The sequence below is a fragment of the Nelumbo nucifera genome, chromosome 3 (assembly GCF_055504915.1).
Source record: "Nelumbo nucifera cultivar China Antique chromosome 3, China Antique-T2T, whole genome shotgun sequence".
In the NCBI taxonomy this organism is placed as follows: domain Eukaryota; kingdom Viridiplantae; phylum Streptophyta; class Magnoliopsida; order Proteales; family Nelumbonaceae; genus Nelumbo; species Nelumbo nucifera.
In genome coordinates, this window is record NC_142651.1 from 69,324,082 (window position 1) to 69,331,581 (window position 7,500).

A 7,500-nucleotide genomic window follows, 5' to 3' on the forward strand; every position below is an offset into this window, starting at 1 on the left:
TTTTGCCCCTTTATTAACTAAATAAGCAGCCCAGTTCGAAATGGGCTTTAGGCCCATTAAGCTTATGTGCTCACTTAACCCTCTTAACTGCTGCCCAATTGGGCTTCCTTGTATGGCGTGGGACCCAAGCATTGATCTACACATCAGCCACATGGGTTCGGCCCAGCCTTTGTTACAAGGCCTGGCCGAATACACTGTTAAAGACAGTGCACCCCCTGAAACCCATCAAATGGGCTCTACGGGCCCAACACTTACCCTGAGAGGTCCCTGGGCCAAGCCACCTTGTAACATCCAAGGACTGTGGGCAGATGCAAGATTAGCCCATCAGGTATTAACCTCAATGGTCTTACACTTAACCTCTCAGCCCATAATGATCATACACTGCCCGACAAGAGAGGACCTCTCCCTCAGCTGCAAGGAACAGTGTTGCACTCTCCACTTATATGGATCCCGGGAATTAAAACCTTCTTGCAAACAATTTAGAAACCATATATATATACTTTTATATTTTACATAAAATATATTTTGCAAAACAAATCTCAACGGTTGAAATCGGCTGCCGGCAGTCTTGGTTTCCATCAGTGAGAGTGCATCCCCGATCATTACCTTTGTCCGACAAAGGGGCTGATCCTGTCACTATGATCACCCACTCAGATGAATTCTCGGACTGTCCGAACATACCCAGGTTTTGACCCCCGCTAAGGATCTCACTGATTGGTACATCAAAGATAGCCCAATCCGACACCTAGTGCAGTATCATAATCGAGTCTAGGGGTCGGGTGTAACTTTCCAGTTTTGCCCATCAATCTCCAAGGTCTAGGGCAATACTAGAAATCTGGTCCAGTTCAAAGATTCAATTATTCCTACACTGTATGTGCCTAGGGTCTCACCCTAGCAGCTGAGACAGGCCACCCCAACCGACTTGGTGGCACCACAGTGTTAGCCTTGTCAGGATTGGTCTCCCCAGACCGACCCACCGGCTGTGAACATTCTAAACTAACACGAGTCTCATTAAGTGTCCAGTTTAAGGGTATTACACAGAAACATACCAAGGGAACATGAATCAAATATGTATCTTTATTCATTTACAATAAACTCATAAAGTACATCATTCTGATTGAAGCTAAGGGCATACAAAACTGTCTAACAATCCTACACTGTATGTGCTTAGCGTCTTACCCTAATAGCTGAGACATGCCACCCCAACCAACTTGGTGGCACAACAATGTCAGCCTTATCAGGATAGGTCTCCCTAGACCGACCCACTGGCTGTGAACATTCGAAACTAACACGAGTCTCATTAAGTGTCCAGTTTAAGGGTATTTCACAGAAACATACCAAGGGAACATGAATCAAATATGCACATTTATTCATTTACAATAAACTCATAAAGTACATCATTCTGATTGAAGCTAAGGGCATACAAAACTGTCCAACACTAAAACGGTTTTTGCTCTCAAGATATTCCTTTTTCAAAGAAATTTACATTTATAGTTGCACCGAAAATGGTTTATGCAAGTACAAACACAGGTTGATGAGATTTTATATGCAAATTCGGAATTAACGCACTGGATTTCTTTTGAGAAGGCAAAGTCGGTATTGTATTCATACTTCAAAATCTCAATATGGATTATAGAATATCAACTTCAAGAAGAAATTAGGAACTTACTAATTAATGCACTTTGCAACGAAGGTAGCTTAGATTAGGGTTTAAGAGAATGGCAATGAAAAGAAAATAAAGAAAGTTTAAGTGGGTATTTTGATAATTTACCATGTTCTATTATTTAATTAAACGGTTAGGGGGTTTTTTCTAATGGTCAAAGTTTAGAAGGTCTTTGTTACAAATTAAATATAAAGGGTCTTTGTCATTGACCATCTTTGTAATTTACCCTTAGTACAAATTAAATATATATACAAGTAATGAAGCACATGCGTTGCACGTAAGGAAATTCTCTCGATCCTCTCGATCTTAATTTATTAAATTTTGAATATATCATATTTAAAATAAATTTTGAAAATTAAGAAAAGTAATAATATGAATAAAAATAAAGTTTCATTGGTTATAGTTCATATTAATGTGGGAATTACATGGAACTAAAAAGAAAATAATTGCAATGTCTTCTATGATGACATCTTTCTCGACTTATTTGCAATACTGCATGACTTTTGAAGGTTTCCAAACTTCTTCATTCTTTTTCAATCTTAATCATTTTCAATTTTTTTGTCCTCGAATGAGTCGACGTTTTCTATCCATGTTGTTGAGCTATCTACTTTGGTCATGTTAGTTGCTACAAATTTGCTAGATCTACGACCCATGTTTCCTTTTTTATCAACTCATATGATGATGAAGTATACCTTTCCTTTTAGCTCTTTTAGACAAGCTATGTACTTGTCACATTTTCCCTGCAATATGATATGAATTGTATTAGTATTAAATTAATTTGTAGTATTAATATTAATTAATAACAAAATCTTTACCTCTCTTTAAAGCTTTATAAATTTTGATACCGAACATCCAATTATCTCAGCAGTTTTTTCAAATAATGTGACAATACCCTTCTCAGTGTCATCTGATATGTTGATTTTGAATATATATCTGTGTCGATATGATTTGGTTACTAATAATAACTTTTTAATATATTATTATTAAATGATATATTTTAATTTATCACATACTTCTTAGAGTACTTGACATCATTTTCTTTACATTTGTCACAATATGCTCTTTTTTCTGTTAGCTCAACCTTTTTATTGCAATTGTCACATGCATTGTACCAGGGTTCATCAGAGTTGAGGATATCAGTTATTATTGGCTTGATTGAAAAGTAACTTACCTACAAATAGTAGATCTTTAATTTAATAATGTGTTATTTAAATAAAAGGTATAAATGAGTAAGCTTTTCTACAGTTGTCAAGTTACCTGAAATGTATGACATTCTATAAAGTCCTTTATTTTAACTTCTTTTGATTGCTTGAGCAAAGTCATTTTTGTATTCAACAAAGTATTATTTTTTTGAGGACATATTGTTTTGCACTTGCATATATAGATGTTTATCTTTTAAAACTACATAAAATAGTATGCTAAATTTTGCTTATATTACAATTCTCGTATATTTTCTACTTCAGGAATGCTTGGATTAACTTGCATTGTTGTCACAAATGTTGTAGAAAGTGAACCGCTTATAATATAAGAAGAAAGAGTTAAGTGTATATATTTGTGTTTTATTTTATTTAAATTATACTATAAAAGATTATTACCTCCATATGTTGTAGCAATTAAAGATGTGAATGCAACTATTGGCTTGTGTGGTAGAGTTTCTAATAGTAATGCACCTTCTACTTTTGCATATTGCCCCCATAGTATCAACAAAACAGACTTTGAACCATATCAATTATTAGAGAAATTGTAATGAGTACAGTGTTAGTAATAAAAAGAAATCAATAATTTATAGTTTAGCATAAGTACTTCGAATCAGATATAGTGATTTCTCGTTTCACTAAAATTTCATCTTTGTACTTGAATTAATGTGTCTTACCAACTTCAATCACCATTGCAACCACATCTAGAAATACCAAAAAATGCTAAAGATTAATGAAAAATACTAAAATGCAAAAAAAATTCTGAAAATTACTGAATTATATTGAAAAATACCAAAAATTATGAAAAACCTAAAAGTTATTTAAAATACTGAAAATAATGAAAAAAAAGTAAAATTAACAAAATTTTATTAAAAAATTTTGAAAATTATTGAATATAGTACTTAGTTAATTACGGTATTTTCAATAAATATAGTACTTAGTTAATTACGGTATTTATAAATTAATAGTATTTATTTAACAATATTTATTAATTAACAGTATTGTACTTAAAATGTTTGAAAATGTTGTAGATTATTTGTGTTTTTTTTTGTTGCTATCTATTTGAAATTTTTTGGTTTATTTATGTCATTTACATGATTGATGTGTTTTCAATTTGTTGCAATTTTGTTAAATACTTTGTGTTTTTGATATGCCATCTATTTGAAAATGTTTGGATTATTTATGTTATTTATGTGATTGTTGTGTAATTAAATTTTCTTTTGCTATTTTCAATTTGTTGTTGCAATTTTATTTCCATAATAATAATAATAATAATAATAAACTATAATTGCCAGTATTTATAATTTAACCTATAAATTTTAGAAGATTACATTTAATTACCAAAAGTTGTCATAAATTAGTTTACCAAGAAAATAACCAAAATAAAGTACCAAAATTTCTGAAAATATCAGAAAATTTCATTTAAATAATTACAGTATTTTTAATAATTAACGTGTACACTATTTTTTAATTAACAATATTTATTAATTAACAGTATTTTCAATAAATACAGTATTTAGTTAATTACAGTACTTATAAACTAACAATATTTAATTAATTATAGTATTTTTAAACAATTAAATTATTTTTAAATAACTACAGTATTTTTAATAAGTAATAGTATTTTATTAATTACAGTATTTATTAATGAACAGTAATTTTAATAGTTAATAGTATTTTAATCATTACAGTATTTTTTATAATCATTTGCGGTATTTTTAAATAATTACAATATTTATTTTTAAACTGTAATTATCATAAAGTTGTATTTAATTACATTTAAATAATTATAGTATTTTAATAAATACTGTATTTATCAATTAACAGTATTTTCATTTAATAAAGTATGTATTAATTTATAGTATTTAATTCATTATAGTATTTATTAATTAACAGTATTTTAATAATTACAGTATTTTTAATAAACTATAATTAACAGTAATTATAGTTTAAGCTTAAATTTCAGAAAATTACATTTAATTACCAAAAATTGTCATAAATTAGTTTTAGTGAAGAAAATAACCAAAAATAAAGTACCAATGTTTCTGAAAATATCAGAAAATTACATTTAAATAATTATATTTTGATAAAAAAGCTTTATCAATAATCTTCAAGAAATAAATGTAATTGGTTCATAGTGTATTTAAAATACATTTTTTATATAAATTATAAATTATATAATTTAAACATTATAATCCTTGCATATGATGATATTAGTCCATATTGTTACAATGGAAAATAGAAAAAATGTATTTATTATTATGTATTTTCATTATTTCACTTTCACTCAATAAAACCCGTACATCGTACAGATACCCACTAATAACATTTAATCCTGGTTAGCATGATAACAATTGTTAATGATAAAAAGTAAAAGAGAGTGTTATTGTAAATTAGTTCTCACTATTGCATCTCAAAATGTGGGCCTTCTTAAGTACGAAATCTTTGAGATCGTTTTTTGGGCAATTATCAACCATCTAAAAGGAATATAGTGGATTATTGATAATCTGATTGTAATCATCTTTTTGCTATGAGATCTCTTTTCCATGGGACCCATTAGATGCCAAGTTCCAGTCTTCCAGATCGGATGCTGCCACGTGATGTATAAAAGCGAGTGTTGGGGTGATCATTCTTGGCCCAATCAAGCCCACAAAGTTTTGGGCTTGGGCCTAGATTTTTTGTATTCAATTTGGCCGGGTCTGTATCTAGCCCAAAAAATTCAGGGCCGAGCTTGGGATTATTACTTTAAACCCGTTTTTACTCGCATATATATATATATATATATTGTGTCAAATAAAATCATTTTAAATATGAAAATTGCCATCCTAAATAAAACCTTATATAGGTGAAAGCAACACCTTCGTTTTCATTCTCTAAGTAATGTGAAATGTAGAACAGTGCAATTATTGAATAATTTTCCAATCCCACACTGCTCCAAAATGAAAATAAAAGCAAGATAACCTGATTCAAATCAAATGAGATTCATTCTTTTATTTTTTTAGCAAATTTCATCCTCTACCATATTATTGTATGTTCATCTAAATTGATGAATTATATTATTTGCTCAGACACTTCCAACCATGGGCTCCACTATTATTTTGGGTAATCAATGGCCCACTATTTCCGTCATGCCCTTTAGGAGCTACATCATGATTATTCATAAGTATATAACGTGCCCAAAACAAAATTGTTGCAGCCTGATTAAACGGGCCCCACGTGATACATTTTTTTGGTAACTCCAATCTTTTCGATTATCCAACAATGGTTAATGATATCATCACTCATCAAGTCATCAGGGGCTTACAGCCTTACAGGAAAATTAACACAAGGACACATTTAAAAGTGTGAAATCAAATAAGGGCATTTCTGAAAATCAAGCTTTTCTTCTCTGGCACTGGGCCGTGGGCCCCCTTTTAGTCTTTCCTCAAGCTCCCGCTCAACTGATTCTTTTCTTCTGCGCTTCCCTCCTACTACACGGCCTATCCTTTCTCTCAGAGGGAAAGAGAGGCAAAGATTTGTTGTTCAAACTTTGAGGAAAGAACTCTTTTCTGCCGCCAAAATCGAAAGAAAATTTGGCGGGAAGCGGGAGAATTCAAACGTTTCAACGGTCGGCTCTGCAAATATTTCAGCAATGCAACGGTTGGGGACGGGGACAAGGTCGGAGATGACTTTACATCTTTGAGTAGTTGTCTATTGCGTTTTTCAATCCATTAAGTGTAAGCCATCCTTTTTCCACTAATTTGAAGTACAAATTGAAGTTGATATGCAGGTAAATCTGTGTGCTGTTGTGGTTGGAGTCAACAGTTTGGAGAATTAAACTCCGGTTTTTTTGGTTAAGGTGGTTTTCGTTTCTGCTTCTGGATTAGGATTAGCCAGTCTGTAAGATGCAGTAGAAAAGAAGTAAGACTTTGGTTTGGTGATTCACGCGAGTTTTGCTAGTTTTTCACTGCTTGGTTCTGGGTTGGGTTATGTAGGTTGTCCAGTTGAGTTGAGTTTGTTGACTTCTGCTTTGAATTGTATTGATTGGGGAACTTCTTTAATGCTCCTTTAGGAGTGGCTTTGGAGTAATATCAATTACTATGGAGGATCCAGGGATTTTGGATGGTTTTGGGAATTGGGAGATCGTCTTGTTAAATGACAAGTCAAGGCATCCGAGTAGTAAGGAGAGTGAGAATATTGGTGATGGGATCGTTTCTAATTGTGATTCTTATTTTGATGAAATGGCCGACTGTTTGACTATCTCAAGTATGGTGTGTGACATTGGTGTGCTGTCGTAAGCACCCAAAATAAAATCTATACTCCTAAAAACACATGCAGTAGTGCGAGTAGGGATTGTTCCCATAGAGAGTATCTAGCCTAGTTTTGTGCTGTGTGAATAAAGATGGAAGGGGGGGGGGGGGGGTTGAGTGTGACGAAAATCAGATTTAAAAAGAAAGAAAATCAAATGAGGAGTGATGCAAATTAAAGTACCAAAATTAATCAAAAGAACAAATCTTGGTTTAAGTCAACATCCACCATCAGAATTTCACTATTGATCATCGATGCAAAAATATATCAATTCACACCTTGAATATTTACTGTAGGAATTATTTTCCTATATTTCCTTTTGCAGTTAATTAGAAAACAAGCGATCTACTTAAC

At 31.7% G+C, this 7,500-nt stretch overlaps 1 pseudogene; it reads left to right on the plus strand.

Annotated features, from left to right (window-relative positions):
* LOC148801317 (uncharacterized) overlaps window positions 1–7,136 on the plus strand; it is a 38,347-nt pseudogene extending 31,211 nt beyond the window's left edge.
* The last annotated feature ends 364 nt before the right edge of the window (window positions 7,137–7,500 follow it).